We start from the raw sequence: 17749 nt of genomic DNA, 5'->3' as shown, positions 1-17749 counted from the left end.
CTCTCAGGAAATTCTATCTGGCCTGGCCTTTTACTTATGCTTTCTTGGATCCCAATGTGGACCCTTTTATGTACCCTTTCCCTACGTGAGAATTTGCCTTCAGCTCCAACAACTGCCTGACTCATGGGGGTTTGGGTAAATGGGGCTTAGCTTACCCATGACCAGGCTTTTAATGTGCAGAAGGCCATGCAATTTTGAGTAAGACAGTTTACAGTTTCCTTTTCCAGCTCAACCTCTCATTTGTCCCCTGGTATCAAATCTTCCTAGTCTGATGACAAGAATGCTACCACTCTCTAAGCTCCTCTCAGATCTTTTGAAATCTCTGGTTTTGATCTTGCTTCCATTTCTTACACTATATTCTGCCTCTGGCCTTTTCCAGCTAACATACCAGATTATGGAGCTCTGAATGCTCCATTTTCATGTTCAGTGAGATTACTCACTACCTATTCTCCTCTATTCCTGGGACAGGAAAGGATTTTCCCTGTTCCAGGGATACCAGACAACCCATCCTTTGCATAGATCCCACCTGAGGGTCAGGTTGTATATGGGAGGAGTAGAGGGAATATAATTACGTCACTTCCTTGCTCAGAAAACTTCAATGGCTTCTCCTGGCCTGGAAACTAATTTATCGAAGACTCCTTTGGGTCATCATCCATGTCCCACCCACTATGTGGAGATGTACTCCAAGGACTCTTTCCTGGGTCCTCTTTTCTTCTTTGTCTGCATTTCTTTTCCTAAGGTAGGAAATGGGGAGTGAGAGCATAAGATGGTGGGGAAAGAAACTCCCATGGGTTCAATTATCATCGCTATGCAGATTTCTCCTATATCTTTATATTTCTCTCCTGAATTCCAGTCCCACATCACTAACTTCCTATTGAGTGTGGAGTTTGGAGTCAGGGGACCAGGGTATTTCAAATTCAACATGTCCATAACAAAACTCCTTATCTTTCTTGGTCAAATGTTTTTCTCTACACTTCTGATTTCTCTGCTTCTGTTGAGGGCTCCACTAGTCTTCCAGGAGTAACCTAGGTTTGCAAACTTGAAGTTATCCTTGACTCTTATCTCTTCCTTATTTCTCATGTCCAATCACTGCCATGCCTTGTTGATTCCCCCTCCATAACATCTCTTGTATTCTTCTCCTTTCTTTTTAAAAATTTTTTTCCTCCTTTCTACTTATATATAAGTCCAGTGCTTGATCCCCACCTTCCTGAGTGAGTTAAATAGCCTCCTAATTCATTCCTGTAAACTCATCCTCTCCTCTCTCTCTACTCTACCTTCACACAACTGTCAAAGTGATACTCTTAAAGCAGTTTCTGACCATTCCACTTTCCTGTTTGAGAAGATCCAATGACTCTCTCTCTCTCTCTCTCGCCTCTAGGATCAAATATAAATTCCTTTGTTTGGCTTCTAAAGCCCTTCACATCCTCACTTTAGCTTCTCTTTTCAAAGTTTATTGTACATTACTCTCCTTCACACACTCAACTTTTCAGTCAAACTGGCTTTGCAGATATTCCCCATAGATACTGTAGATATTCAGGGCATTCTATCTTCTTTCTCTCTGCCTTTGCGTGAACGAACTGTTCCCCATGTAAGGAATATACTTCCTCCTCATCTCCATCTCTTTGAATCTCTAGCTTCCTTATAAGGAAGGTATGTCAACTCCTATGCAAGATCTATATCTAAATTTCCACAGTTTCCAATGCCTTCTTCTCCCCAAATTCCTTTGTATTTAGCTTTTGATATATATGTTCTTTCTGCTTAGTAGATTGAAAGTTCCTTGAGGGCAGGGAGTATTTCATTTGTGTATTTGAATCACCAGTATCTAGCACAGTGCCTGGAACACAGTAAGACTTTAAAAAAATGCTCATTAAATGAATTTTGAAGGACCCACCACTACCATAGGATCCACCCTGATCTTACCTGGCTTATTAGAGGCCAAAGGGTTCAAGGTCAGCTACCTTATGGACACACTGACTGCATTTTCCAACCCCCAAATTGGAATGTATGGTCTGAAAAAAGGATATTTTTTGTTCAAAGTACATTTTAGTTTCTTGAAATCAGAACCTGGTTTTCATACTCATGCATTTTTGTGTGCTGACCTGGGAACCTGGCTATTATGTAAAACTGTTTTAGGAGAAAATGTTACGAACAATTGAATAGTTTACTAGAGAATGTGGACAAAACCTTTCCCTTCTCTGAACTCTAATTTCTTCATATGTAGAAAGAGAGGGAGGGGATTGGATCAGATGGCCTCTAAGGGCCTGTCCAGTTCTCACATCCTATGATCCTATGACTGTTTTCACTAAGTGTCCTTCCGCTATAATATCCTAGGATGCAAATATCAGCCTGGTATTTAAAGCCTTTTAAACTTGATTCCAACCTAGCATTCCAGCCTTATTCATTCTATTCACACCTCATATTCTAGCTAAACAGATCAGTCAGTTTTAACCTGCCTTTTCTCACCTCCACATTCTCTGTACATCATCACCTATTGAAACCTTTCTCTTCCTTCAAGGTCCAGCTCAGACGCATGCTCTTCATGAAACTTTCACTGATTCCTTCAACTAAAATTGATTTCTCCCTTCCTCAAATTTTCTATAAATACTTTGCCTGAATTAGTTCTTTGCCTTTTAAGTTTCTTTATATTGTCAATCTGTCTGTAAACATTTTTTAAGTGCTTACTATGTAGGCCACAGGCACTGTGCTATGCTCTGGGGATACAAACAAAGGTAAGAGACAGTCCCGACCTCAAGGCACTTACAAGCTAATGAGAGAAGACCACACAGGAAAGGAATCTGCAAAGTATGGGGCAGGAGGGTGGGGAAAAGAGTGGGAAGGTACCTGGTGCAAGGGATATAATGGAAAAGTCCAGAGGAGTACAGCTGGATGTTGAAGTCTGTGAGCCTATGACCACTCATCACATTCTACTATAGAATATACTTATTTATGGATTTGTCATATCTTCCCTCTCAGAACGTAAGCTCCTTGAGCAGAGAGGCTGTCATTTTTATTCTCATGTGTCTAACACTTAGCACAGTGATTCATAGAGAGTAGATACTTCCTAAGTGCCCACTGAATCAGACTGAACTGAAGATTGTTAAGCCTTAACTTATCCTGAAATGACTGTTACCAGCTTCCCCTCTTGTCTGGAGTTTGCTGAGATTCATAGAATGATAGCCTAGAGCTGATGGAAGACCTCAGAGGCACTGTTGTTCGACCCCTTCCATTACTTTATAGATGAAGCCCAGAGATATAACTTGCCCAAGGTCATAAATATCATAGCAGGAGTAGAATTTGAACTCAGATCTTTGGATTCCGGAGCCACTGGTCCTTCCACTGTACCATGCTATCTCCCATCAGGTAGGAGAAGTATAGGCAATAGACATATCCTTTTTTCACTCTACTCAGAGACTTCCCTGTTAGCAACTGTCCCAGCTCTCTACTGTTGTTCTGAAACAGGTCAATCAAAGGTAACTCTTTCTGACAAAGAGTCTGGTAGCCTTGAGCCATGGAAATAAGGTTTGCAAAACAAAACAAAACAAAAAAAACCCAAAAAACAACAAACTAGTCATCTTTATCAACCAAATAAATGACTCAGCACTAAGCATAGCTACTGAATAAGTTTTTAAAAAGACATTTAATTAACAAGTATTAATTGGGCACCTATTATAGCAACAGATGTATGCTAGGAACTATGGGGTATAAAAAAGAAATATAAGATAAAGGGGGTGGTGTGGTGTAGTGGGAAGAGCAGAGGACTTTGGTATCAGAAAATGTGGGTTGGGGGTAGAGCTGCTGCCACTTACAAGCTCAAGTAATTTAACTTCAGCTTTCTCATCTACAAAGTGGGGCTAATAACAGTTGGATGACCTACCTCACCCAGCTGTGGTGAGCACCAAATGAGATAATTCCTGGCAAAATCTTTATATCCATAAATTGCTAAATCTTCTATGTCCAATTAAAGCAGTTAGTGAATGAGCTAGTATTATATTCAATGCTTGGTTTTAGATGTTTGCCTTGTGCCCTTCAAGGATTGAAAACTTCCTCCTGCCACATGAAGGAGCCCTGCTTCCTGGCATTCCTTCCTGTAGCCAACTCTGAGTCTTGTTCATTAAAGAAGGAGCTGAACAGGTATTAGAGACTTTCTCTTGGTTGATATCAGAGCCTTGCCAGTGGATTGTGACCGTCTGGGTTATTTTATGGAAAGCATGTGAAGCTGTTGTGTAAAATTCATCTTTAGGGAAGTCAAAACAGTGTGCATAATGGCTTGCTATTTTAAACAAATTTGCTGAAACACTGGTGACTTTATGAAGGAAAGAGAATAAAAGAGATGCTAGAGTCTAGGAAGAAGATTCATTTAAAAAGCAATAACCCTGGTTTGATTCTTTCTATTGGCCTGAGGCCATATTTGGACTCCATATTTTAAAAAATGAATGTGGTCAAAATGGTAAGAGGTCAGAGGTAAGTCACAAATATAGCTTAAGCCTTGAAAAAGAGGAAATTTTAAATAGAGTTTAGAAAAATGGGATTCTTTTTCCTCCAGGGAAAAGACTGAGGGGACTCTTCCAACTCTTTAAGGATGTGAAAGCTTTGTGCAAGTATGATGGTCAACTGTCCTTCATATCTAATGAAGACAGAATAAGAGGGCATGTGTGTAATTTATAAAATTTTGAAAGCAAGGATGATTTGACATTGAAAGCTACTGAAACAATGGAATGAATTAACAAGGGAGGATGTGGAGTTTTCTTTGAGCTTCTTTGACAAAGAAAGGTATTCCTGATTTGGGAGACTTAAATGTGGTCTTGCCTAACAGGATGAGAAGAGAGCTGATGGTATTTTCAATGAAGTGTCACATCACTATAGAGTTCGGTTATCCAGCTGTCACACAGAGAACACATCCAAGAACCAAGAAATAAATAACAACAACAAAGTCTCAGAGCAGCCCAACATATTTCATAAAAAGCTCATGCACTTTGCCGATGGGAGTGCTTCAACCTCTACTCAGAGTCCATTTATTCTATTCTTCGTTCTTCTTAAGTTGTCTGTTCTGACCTCCATCAGTTTACTTCATACGTAAATGATTCTAGTGACTTAGAACTATAGAACCTTGGGGGCTTGGTGCTGGAATTCTTAAAAGGGGCTCCATGAACTAGTTTAAACATTTCTAAAAGCAACTATTTCAGTATAATTGGTTTTCTTTGGAATCCTATGTATTTTATTTTATGCATTTAAGAACATTCTTCTGAGAAGGGGACCATGGCATAAAAAAAAGGTTTAGAATCTCTGGCTGGTGGCAGCCAATGAAAGTTAAACCATTCTTTTGGAAAAGGCATTTCATTCCTCGATTATACGACAACTATTAGAGTGGAAGGAAACCAGATTGAGGGGCGTCCGAGCTGCCCAACAAATGGTCATGTGGCTCTCGTTGCTAGGGAGCACCGCTTTCCATTGTTTCTCAGTGTTGGAAAGCTGCCCATACTGATCAGCCACTTTCAGGAATGTTTGCTGCTACAGCTCAGAAAAACAAATGAAAGGTCTGAACAGTTCCTCCCACTACACAAAGTAGATCAAGTCTGTGCATAATTTATTCCTTGACCTATTTTCTTGCTTCAGATGATGACTGTTTCCTCTGTATAAAAGACAGTTGAAGTATACTCCCAGGAGGGATTTCGTTAAAAAAAATACGGAAAAAATAATTTAACTGGGGCTGAAGATGCTCATTTTCAGTTTGTGAGGAACCAGGTCCCTTCCCTCTGAGATTACCTCTTATGTACTGTTCAATAATTTTGCATATACAATTTTTTCCTTTCCCTCCCCCCTTAGAATATAAGCTTCTTGAGGGCAGAGACCTTCTCTTCACCTTTCTTTGTAACCCCAATGCTTAACAGTGCCTGGCACAGGGTGAGGGCTTAATTAATACTTGTTGTTTGACTGACTAAAGAAGCATATAGGGTTGTGTGAGAAAATTCCATTTGGGCAGGGGTTCTTAGTGGTTTTTGTTATGGATCTTTTGGCAGTCTGGTAAAGCTTAAAAACCCCTTCTCAGAATATATATAAAATCATAATTGAAGGAAATATCAAATTTCAGTTGGAGGATAGTAAAAATAAAGATGTGATTTTCCCTCAGCCAATTTCACAGACCCCTGGAAATCTATCAATGGATTCCAGTTTAGGAATTCCTGAATCTGGAATTCCTGCTCTAGTGGGGAGGTGTCTTTGTTCCTTTTGGTAGTAGGGGATTTAATCTTTTGTTTAGGTAACAAGCAGATGGATATGGTTGGGGAGCAATCCTGTAGAGAGGAAGCTGATAGGCTAGAGAGGGGGCTAGATTTTAAATCAGAGAAGTCATAGTTCAAATCCCACCTTAGACATTTACTAACTGGTTGGCCATGGGTAATTTACTTATAATATTTCACTAAATGCCTTTGCTTTGAACTAACTGTGTTCTGTGACAGGTCCTTCAGCCTTGCCCCTCAGAGAAAATCTGCTTTCTCTTGACCCCTGTCTTGGCTAATTTGATGTACTAGTTGCCTGGTTATTTCCAGCCCTCATATCATCTAATTCTATACCAGATCCATGGATGCTAAATCAGTAAGCACACTAAATCTTAGTATAGAATACTTAACTATGGCTATTTGATCAATTGCCCTTCTAGAGCCATTCTTGATGGAGTAGCATGGACTTAGTCTTATCCTTAGTCACATCCCTGGGGCTAAGTCAGAAATAAACTGTATCTTTAGGAGGGAAATGATGCCCTAGAAAAACAGAATTCAGACATATTGAATCCCATGTTCCTTTTACATGGACATCAGGTATGATGGAGGAGCAGACTAAAATAGGTGAGTTTCACTAATCCTAGCTGCTTTTTAATGTCCTTTTTTTTGAGTGTGTGTGGAGGGGATGTCCTAAATATAAGTTTTCATTTAGAATGCGGAACTCCTAAGGTGGAAACTCTCTCCACTACGGAAATCTGCATAGCATGGGTAACCTATGGTTATAGTTTCTTGAGGCAATATTTGCCAATGATCACGGCCAGGCCAAGAGCAAGAATTGAATTCGGGTCTTTCTGACTTCAAGGGCAGCTTCACAATCTCATCAACAGCCCCATCTACAAATTAGAGAGGCTCCTAATTCCACCTAAATTTCCACAGCCTTTGGATAGATTTTATGCTAGCCAAAGCTTCACTTGGTCAGACTGACCTTTTTTCTCTTGAATGCTAGATGAAGATACTCTATTTAGGGAGGACCAACTCATGGACATTCTGAGAAGCCAGTGCTTTAATATGCACCAAGGGAAGTTCAGGAGCTGGTCAGGCAATGCTAATCCAGAAAATGGGAGATAATGGTCCACTTCCCGATATTTGCTGCTAGCTAGGATGCCCCGAGGTGAACAACTAAAACTGCCCATCTCTGAAGTGTGCTGCAAGCCAATCTTCCATGACTGTATATTTCAGACCATATGCTGGCTGATTTCAGTGATGAGGCAGATTCATCTTGTTCGAGCATGTCCAAGGAAGAAATAACATTGTGTAGCGAATGCTATGAAGTTTGGAGTCATGACTTATTCAGAAGCTGCAAGCAGCACAGAGGCATAGAGTTTGCATAAGCTTAATGTGCAGGCGGCTGAACAAATAATATTCTACATATGATGCCAATTCCAAGGCACGAGAGAGTCAGAATCATACACGAATCTAGCTTTTGGTATATTATAGGGACCAAAGAATGACCACATATAAGAGGGGAGATAAGGTGTAGAGGAAAGCTACAGAATCTGGAGATTCAGATGCCAGTAAATGAGCTAAAATTAATTTAGTTTCTATCAGTTTCCTCATCTTGAAAACAAAAGGATTAAACTAGATGATTTACTTTCTTTTACTGGTCTAGAATTAAGTAAATCTATAATATGATAAATATGGAAACAATCTTGGGAGCTTGGAGGGAAATGATCAGCTTACCTAAAAGCCAACTCTCTGAGTCCCTAGCATTTATTTAGTCATTTAAACACAAAATGTTGGTATAAGCTACCCTCGTGGTCCTGTTCAACAAGAAGGATCTATTGCTGAAAAGTACCACACTCACCCTAGTGACTTCATTCTATTCACTTCCTCTGGGAAGTATCTAGCTATTGGTGCTTCCAATTTTTTTATTTCATCTAACTCTTTTCTTAAGTCTCTGGAATCTGGCTTCCAACTTCATTCAACTGAAATTGCTCTCTCTAAAATTACCAATGATCTCTTAATTGACAAATTTAATGACCTTTTCTCAAACATCATCTTCCTTGTCCTCTAGTCTTTGGCACTATTACCCTCTTCTCTTTGATATAAATAGATAAATCCAAAATAATCAATACCCTTTCTTCTCCTGCAGAAAGAAGGGGAACTGAGGGTTATAAGGTTTACTCTCTGAGAACCATAGATGGGTTTTAGGTAAACTGACTATTTCTCTCCTAGGCTTTCACAACACTGCTCTCTCCTGGTTCTCTTCCTACGTATTGGACTATTCCTTCTCAGTCTCCTTTACTGGATACCCATTCATGTCCTGGCCTACTTACTGTGGGTGTTGCCCAAGGCTGGATCCTTTCAAAAGCACTGAGGTATAGAAGATAGAGAGTTAGCCTCAGGCTAGAAAGACCTTGATTCAGGTCCTGCCTCAGACACACTCTGGTTATGAGATCCTGGGTAGGTCCCTTATACTGTCAGTATTCTAGATAAGTTTCTTAGAAGAGACAAGATATCAGCCTGTATTAGTACAGGGAGTTCGGCTTACCAGAGAGTTTGCTGTACCAAGAAAATTACAGGTCCAGTGACTTATGAGGCCATTGTAGTGATCACATATCTCTAAGTCTATTTTCTTCCTAAATAAACATCCCTAGACCCTTCAGTTGATCATCATAAAGCATGATCTCAAGGCCTTTCATTATCCTGTTAACCTGTATTTGGACAGTGTGTAGCTTATCAACATCCTTCCTAAAATGTGGTGCTCAGAACTGAATATAACATTTTAGTAGCCTGATGGAGTAGGGTACACAGGGAACTGTCATCTTCCTAGTGCTGGACACTATCCATCTCTTCATACAGCCTAAAATCACCCCTTAGGGGACTAGCTTCAACATTAGAAGTCAATTACTAAACATATACACATATATATGTTGCATATTGCCCTGTCTTATGGATAGTAGCTTTCCCCAAATATCTCAAATTATTTTGCACATCTTTGCCTAAATGCTGTTACATTTATTTTAGAGAAGAGAGAAACTGAAGCTCATGATCATTAAGAATGCCATAGGCTAAAATGGGCAACTTAGTGGCAGAAATAGCAAGGGATTCCAAGTCTTTTATTTCTTAGTTCAGGCTATTTTGGAGGTCTTTTTAAATCTTTCCATCTACTGTCAGGTATTATTTATAAATTACCTGTGTCAAATGAATTAAGTATTCTAATACATTGAAAGATATCACATAAATTTAAAATAAAATTAATTTAAAATAATTTAGGCTTTTGGGGGGACAAAAATAACAACAATAATAACATATTATTGCATTTTAAGTATTTTCCTTGTAACAACCCTGTATAAATATATTTATCCTCATTTTATAGGTAAAGATACAGAGGTTTTTAGAAACTAAGTGATTTATCCTGCCCTAGAGTCTTTCTTCCATAGACCAGGGAAACAAGGCCCAGGTTCTTTGGGGACATTTCCTTCCTCCTATATTATGGCACAAGCTATAGTTCTGATTATTAAACAAATGCCTCCTCATATGTATATCTTGCAACCCAATGAATGCAAAACATTGCTCAGTCCTCTCTCAAAATTTCTTTGCCAGGTCTAGATGACAATGTGAATTCAAAGGGTTTTTTTTTTGTACTCTCTTATCTGGGAACCTAGAATATTTATTTAACAAACAAAAGAATATTGGAGCAGGAACTCAACCAAAATTCATTTCTTGACTTTGAAAAGGAAGCCAGCCAATGAACTCTGAGCATGAGTCAGGGAATCAATGCTGAGATCCATTTGGAATTCAGATCCTTACAAGAGAAATTGGGTAGAACCGTGGAAATGGTGAGCACTAAACAGTACCAAGTATTAGTAAGTTTAGAAGAATGATTGGTCCTTCACCAAGAAGGCTTGGGCAGGAGCACACTTTTGTAAGTACTTGTGGAAGAAAAGAGTTTAGGGACTTGACCTCTGGGAGAGTATAACATTGACCCTATCCATCGTGTTCTAAAAGGTACTATTACTGTGGGCGAGCCTATAGAGTTGCTGGCCTTGTTTCTGAATTACTGGGTCTCCCCTAGTGATTGTAGACTCCAAGCATACTACTCAGGAAACTCAATTTTTAGAGAGGTTTGGCAACTCATGATAGAGCTCTCTGGAGTTATAGGGGAATGTGGCAATAACTGATGTAGTTATGTACCTTTAAGACATCTTGGGGTACCTTGGCCCTCAAGAATACCTAAATACAGGGCAGAGACTGTGGGGTTAGTGCAGTGAGAAAGATAGAGTGACTCTAGGAAGAGTGAGGAAGGGTCAGACATGAGATTAAGGGAATGCACATCTAGAATTCTCTTTGATGGGAAACTTACCCTCTTCACCTCAAATTAGAAAAATAAGCTTCTAGGCAACTCATTTTTTTGAGACTGGGTTTCTCTATCTTCCGCAGGCTAGAAGTACAGCAGCCATTTCATGGAACTAATTAATCAATAAAATAATCCACAAACATTTATTTAGTACTTATTATGTGCCAGGTACTAAGGATACAAATATAAAAGAATCCCTACTCTCTCAAGAAGCTTATATTCTCATGAATGCAATGTGAATATCAAATTCATAGATTATCAGAATTAGGAGGAACCCTAGAGCCATCTAGTTCAACCTGTATTATACATGAATACCCTCTGCAGTAACCCCAATGGGAAGTCATTCAATCTCCACTTGACGACCTCCACTAATGGGGAGCTCACTATCCCCAAAGGCAATCCATTCCACATTTAGACCATTCTTAAATCAAGCTGAAATTGGTTCCTCTTCAACTTCCATCAACTAGGTCTAGTTTTTCCTCTGCCACCGAGCCGAGAATGCCTCACTCCAGTTCTGTGTATCTTCCAGATACTTGAAGACACCTATCATGACATCTCTTAAGTCTTCCCTTCTCTGATTTTCACAACCCCAGTTCTTTCAGTTGGTATTGATACGGTGTAGAATCTAGTTCTTGTACCATCTTGATTGTTCTACGCTAAGCATACACTCCATTTTGTCAATATCCTTCCTAAAATGTGATGCCCAGGACTACGCATGCTACTGTGGATATGGTTTGACTGGGCTTGTTGTTTTTGAGTCATTTCAGTCATGTTCAATCCTTTGTGACCCCATTCAGGGTTTTCTATTTTCTTTTCTTTCTTTCTTTCTTTTTTTTTTTTTTTTTTGGTGAGGTAATTGGGGTTAAGTGATTTGCCCAGGGTCATACAGCTAGTAAGTGTGATGTGTCTGAGGCCGGATTTGAATTCAGGTCCTCCTGACTCCAGAGTCAGTGCTCTATCCACTGTGTCACCTAGCTGCCCAGGCTTGGGGTTTTCTTGGCAAAGATACTGGAGTGGTTTGCCATTTCTTTCTCCAATTCATTTTATAGATGAGGAAACTGAGGCAAACAGGGGTAAGTGACTTGCTCAGGGTCACATAGCTAGTATCTGAAGCCAGATTTGAATTCAGGAAGAGGAGCCTTCCTTGTTCCCAGCCCAGTGATCTACCCACTGTGCAACCTAGTTGTTCCTCGACTGGGCAAGGGTTCATCAAAGTATCTCCTTCCTCATTCTAGACATCATAGCTCTATTAATGCATCTCAAGACCACTTGAGCTTATTTGACTGCCATGTCTCACTTCTGACACATAATGAGTTCTTGTGGTCTATTACAAACCCTAGATCTTCATATAACTTGTTATCTAGTCACTTCTTTTCCATCATTTTATTGTGTACTTGTTTTTTTAGAAAACAAGGGTAGTATTTATATTTATCCTTATTAAATTCCTCATCAGTATAGTACACTAATCCTACTGTTGTAGCCTGTTAAAATATTTGGAGGAAGCCTTATTTGGAATAGGTAAGATACAGAATTAGGAGTCAAATGGTGGGATCAGGGTGTACTAGACTAGATAGGTAGGTGATGTGGTGGATAAAATGCTGGTTCTGGAGTCAGGAAGACTCATCTTCATGAGTTCAAATCTGGCCTTAGACATTCACTAGCTATGTGACCCTAAGCAAGTCACTTAACCCTGTTTGCCTCAGTTTCCTCATCTGTAAAATGAACTGGAGAAGGAAATGGTAAGCCACTCCAGTGTCTTTGCCAAAAAAACAAAACCAAACCCAAATGGGGTCACAAAAAGTCGGACATGACTGAAAAATGACTGAACAACAACGAAAACTAAATGACCTTTTAGATTCCTTCCAGTCCTGTGGTTTTTGGGTCACTCTTTATTCAGGAACACTTAAGTCACCTGCAGTAACCAAGTAGTCCTGATGTCCTCCACAGGGCACTTCTATAAGTACAAGCATAGGTAGGAAAAACAGAAGGTATCATTGCTATTGGAGGTCAAATGTGAAATGTGAAATCATCACTCCCTGAAGTTTGCCCAAGATGACAGAGGAAGATTACAAAGAGTAAATGTGAGTCCTTCCATCCCTAAACTAGCATTCTTTCTGCCCCTTTTCTTCACTTCTTCATTCTGCGCTTGGACAGCTAACTTGTAGCAGGTTTATTTGGCATCCTTCCCATGTCTCCACCAGTACAGATCCCCTTAAAAGAACTAAAAAGGAAAGATGGTCAAGGTAATTGAACCATGAGGCATGAATGAAGTAGCTATTACCCATTATCTGTATGACTACTCCAGATTCTTTGCCCCTAGGAGCTCACCTGTAGCCATCCTAAAGGTGAGCCAAGCCAGGTCTTAGAGCCAACGTTCCTAAAGAGTGGACTGCGCTGTCATGTGTGAGAACAAAAGAGTTCTGTGATATCTCTTTGTGGCAGAGTGCATTTCTTAGTGCAGCTCCAGGAAATCTGATGAATGAATGACTGAAATATTTATTAAGCACTTAGTATATGCAAAGTGGGGCAACTAGGTGGCACAGTGTATAGAATGCTGGGCCTGAAGTCAGGAAGACTCCTCTGCCTGAGTTCAAATCCAGCCTCAAACACTTACTAGCTGTGTGATCCTAGGCAAGTCACTTAACCTTGTTTGCCTTAATTTCTTCAATTGTAACATGAGCTGGAGAGGGAATTGGCAAACCACTCCAGTATCTTTGCCAAGAAAACCTCAAATAGGGTCATGAAGAGTTGGAAATGACTGCTAAGTGCTGGGGATATATAGAGAAGAATAAGACAGTCTCCATGCCAGAGGAATTCATATTACATTCTACTGGGAAAGGAAACACATATAGAAGATTGCAGTTGCAAGTCACATGGAATGGTGTTATGGTATTTAAGGTGCAGAGGCCAAACAGAAGTTGATGCCTCTTCTTGAATTTCATTTCCACTGGTAAAACCATAGCGGTTTACCTTGTTGAACCATTTGATGGTGTCAGGGACTTTTGTGGCAAGAATTTTTATATCTGGGACTTCAACAGAAGAGGATGGAGCACCTGTAGGAGCAGATGCCAGGCTCTTTCTCTACAGAAGTTGCTTCCCAGGATGATGGTTGCAGAGATTGGGCTGAAAGCATTGCTATTCCAAAGACTCTTTGGTTCAAGGTTCTGGGCTGTCTACATTGTGGTTTGAGATGAGATTGAGGTAAGACTTTTCAGGCACATGTTGCCCCCTGTTTCTCCCTCGGGGTACCTGGTTGCTTCAGCAAGGCTGCCTTGTCTGTCCTATGAGTGGCAGTTGGTGGGGATGGCTGGGCCCTTCTCCACAGGAGTCACTTCCTTGGATGATGGTTTTGAGGGCTGGGCTGGATTACTTGAGATGACTTTGCTCGTGTGTTTGTGCTTATGTTCCTCTCTGCTATGTATTTCCTGGAGGAGGTTTTGTGTACTTTGCTATAATGTAAGCTGCTGTAGGTGTTAAGGCATTGCATATACCAGAGTCTTGGACGCTGTGTTACAAGGTCAATGATGGCTGCTGTGTCCTTGACATCTCAGAACCACAGACTCTCAAGAACTGTTGGGTACCGCAGATCTGATCTAATCCAACTCATACTGAAAGAAGAATTTCCCCCACCATTCCACTACTTGAAGATGCCCAAGTAAAGGGGAGACCAGCACCTTCCAAGATAACCTGTTCCACTTTTGGATGGGGGGAAAGAGATGATAAACATTTATTAAGCATCTACCATGTGACAGTCACTGTGCTAAGTGCTTTACCAATATTATTTTATTTGATCTTTACATTATCTATTATTATACCCATTTGACAGATAAAGAAACTGAGGGAGACAGGTCAAATGACTTATCTGGGATCACACAGCTAATGATGACTTCAGTCCCAGCATGTTATCTAATGCATCACCTCGCTGCCTCGAAAAGTTGGGAAGCTTTTCTTTATACCCCAAGCCTAAATGTGCCTCTGTAATTTTCATCCACTGCTCCAAATTTTGCCCTCTGAATAGAACAAATATAATCATTCCTCCATATAGCCACTCTTCAAGTATTTGAAGATAACTGTCATGTTCACTTCTCTCCCAAGTTTTCTCTTCTCTAGGCTAAACATCATGATGATCCTATGTAATCAGGAATCATTAATTCCATCACCATCCCGGGTGCACTCCTGTCCATGTCCTTCCTAAAATATGATGTTCCTGAAGTGGTCTGACCAGGGTAGAGTACAGTGAAATGATTACTTTACTCATTCTTCATCCTATGCTTCTCCAAGTATAGCTTAAAACTGAGTTAGCTTTTATTTTTGCTTACCTGCATATTACACTGGCTAATTTTGATCTTGTAGTTCATATAAACTTTCTAAACCCTTCAACTCTTTTCTTCAAGGCACTCTAATCAGAGGTTTCCAGACCCTTAGGTCAGAAATTGCTGGACCTTTACAAAGCATTCATGAAGGAGAATTAGGAAATGCATGCCTTGTCCTGGTTCCCCCAAATGATGATAATATTTGTAAAGTGTTTAGCACAGTGACTGGCACATAGTAGGTGCTTAATAAATATTTATTCCTTTTCCCTCCCTTCCCCTATCCCATCAACCTCCTTTACTCCCCCCAACCCTGACTCAGCTGCTTAGGTTTTCTGCCCACTCTAATTTATTTCAGTCACTTGCCAAGTGTTCCTATGCTTAGTTTCATGGCTGACCATGCCACATCCTCCTAAGGTAAACTCTCTCCTTTGGTTTTCTCGGATGAAAGATAAGAAGGATAATATTGACCTGTCTAGAGATGTCTGTGAGTATGACTAGAATATATACATATTAGATAATGCAAAATACCCCAGCCATGATTTTTAAAAAAATCAATGTTAGATATAGAATTAAGTGCATTCTTTTATACCCACAGATGATCATGGTGGCTCAAGCAAAAGCCACCTAGGAGCATATTTGGAAACTCTTCATAAATCAAGTGGATTAGCCTTTGAGAGCATTTCAAAGCCATCAGAAAATAGAGATGATACATTCTTAATGGCATAAACCCTATTAGCATCCACTTCTGCATAATGTTCATCATGGTGATTAGAATTGCTAATTTCCTACAGCAATCATAATTTTCCTTAATCTTCTATCGTATTTTCTATAAAGTAAATCTTGAGGATAGTTAAACCTGGAAGCCCCGTGGGTTATAACAGTAAGAAAACAATACAACCAGTTATTGGTCAGTGGGTCTAGATGGGTTACTTGGGACAAGGAAAACTTCCTGGTTTTAGACAGGACAGTAACTATTCTGCTGCCACTGGATTTGGATTAAAGGCACGAATGTACTATTCTTGTCTTATTTTTCACTTGTTTAAGGGTATATTTGACATTCTATAATGGCAGATAAAACTACAGACGAGCATTTGCCTCAGACTTCTGATCACCTCAGTTTTTCATTGAAAGAACTTTTTTTGTTGAAAGGGAGAATGGCACTTCATATATTGTGGTAGCTCATTCCATGGTCCTCAAATCGTTCATTTCAACTCCCATGTCATTCTTCGTTTTGTGGGAATGAAATATTTGAGAAATGCTTAGAAGTAGGGCAGTTGGACAAGGAAGGCTGGAACAGGGATTTAGAATATGGGATCAGAAGTCTGTCTCTTAGATGTTAATTTTGGGATTTTAGCTTTGCTACTCATTTACTATGCTACCTATCCAGTAACTTAGCTCTCTACAAGATTCTTTAATGGTCCAGGATGCAAAGGTGTCATGTTAATTACCCAATACAGGCCAAATAAGCGAGAGTTGATATGTTCCTTTTGTTTATTTGTTGGTTCCATACTGGTTACTTATACAGAGACACTAAAAGCTCTGAGAGTTATTGGTTTCACTGTCAAAAGTGCCTCTGAACTGAAAGGACACCTAAAAACTAGAGGCGGACACATGCATTAATCATACATTAATCAACTAGCATTTGTTAAACATTTAGTATGTGCCAGGCATTGTGTTAGGTGCTATATCCTACAGTACATATGGTCTCACATTGTTCTTGAGGTAGTTTCAGAGCAGGGGATCTTACCCTGGAGGTCATGAACTCTTTAAAGACCCCCACAATATTTTGATATACAAGTTGTTTCCTTTGCAATCCTATGTATTTTATTTTATGCATTTAAAAACATTTTGCTGAGAAGGACTCCATAGGCTTCACCAGATGGCCAAATGGGTTCATTCTACAGAAAAGGTGAAAAATCCCTGTTTTAGAGGGAGCTGGGTTTGTTCGGAACCTTGCATGTCACCAACTTTAATGGAGGTCTCATCTCTGATTCTTACAGTCCTTTGCTTTCATCTAGGCTCAACTCAGATGCTACCTCCTATACAATACTTCATCTCATCACCCTCGATGTCATCGTACTTTTCTTTCTCCATTAATCTTCTATTTACTTGCTTTGTAAATGATGCATCCCCTGCTCAATAGTGTATGGATTCCTTGAGAGCAGGAACTGACTTTCCTCTTGTCTTTGCATCCCGAGATCCTACTAAATAATAACAATAATAATTTATATAGCACTTTAAAGATTGAAAGTGCTTAACATACATTATCCAATTTGATCCTCACAATAACTCTGAGAGGTAAGTAATATTATTATACTTATTTTACAGATGAGGAAACTGAGGCTGAGACAGGTTTAAATGATTCACCCAGAATGGCAAATCTAATAAGGCAGGATTTAAACTGAGGTCTTCCTGACTCCAAGTCTAACACTCTATCCACTGTGCTAACCAGTTATCTGGCATTTCCTCAGGATTTGCATTCAAATCTTGCCTTAGATACTTCTTAGATGTGAGCCTGGATGAGTTACTTAACTTGTTTGCCTCAGTTTCCTCAACTGTAAAGTGGGGGGTAATAGCATGTATTTCACAGGGTCATTGTGAGTGTCAAATGAGATAATATTTGTAAAGTGCTAAACACAGTACCTAGCATATAGAAGGTGTATATAAATGTTATTCCCTTCCCTGTCATGAATTGCCTTACATGTGGGATGGGATTGCCTTGTTACTTCACTGGTATATGCAACTCCCAGTGAGGAAATCCCACCTTCCATTACAGATCAGTACCTTCTGTGTAAATTATAGTCTTAGAGAGTTACTGGGGAAATAGTGAGAGTTGAAATAATTTACCCACAGTCATATAC

At 39.7% G+C, this 17749-nt stretch overlaps 1 protein-coding gene across 1 annotated transcript in view; it reads right to left on the bottom strand.

The window, feature by feature from the left end:
- The window catches only part of TRPM3 (transient receptor potential cation channel subfamily M member 3), a 696557-nt gene that overhangs the window by 141204 nt on the left and 537604 nt on the right, over window positions 1–17749 (bottom strand).

Source organism: Vombatus ursinus, unplaced genomic scaffold (genome assembly GCF_900497805.2).
Source record: "Vombatus ursinus unplaced genomic scaffold, bare-nosed wombat genome assembly UNPS02014832.1, whole genome shotgun sequence".
Classification (NCBI taxonomy): Eukaryota; Metazoa; Chordata; class Mammalia; order Diprotodontia; family Vombatidae; genus Vombatus; species Vombatus ursinus.
Note: the sequence above shows the minus strand (reverse complement) of the source record. Positions and strands in the feature narration are given on the sequence as shown.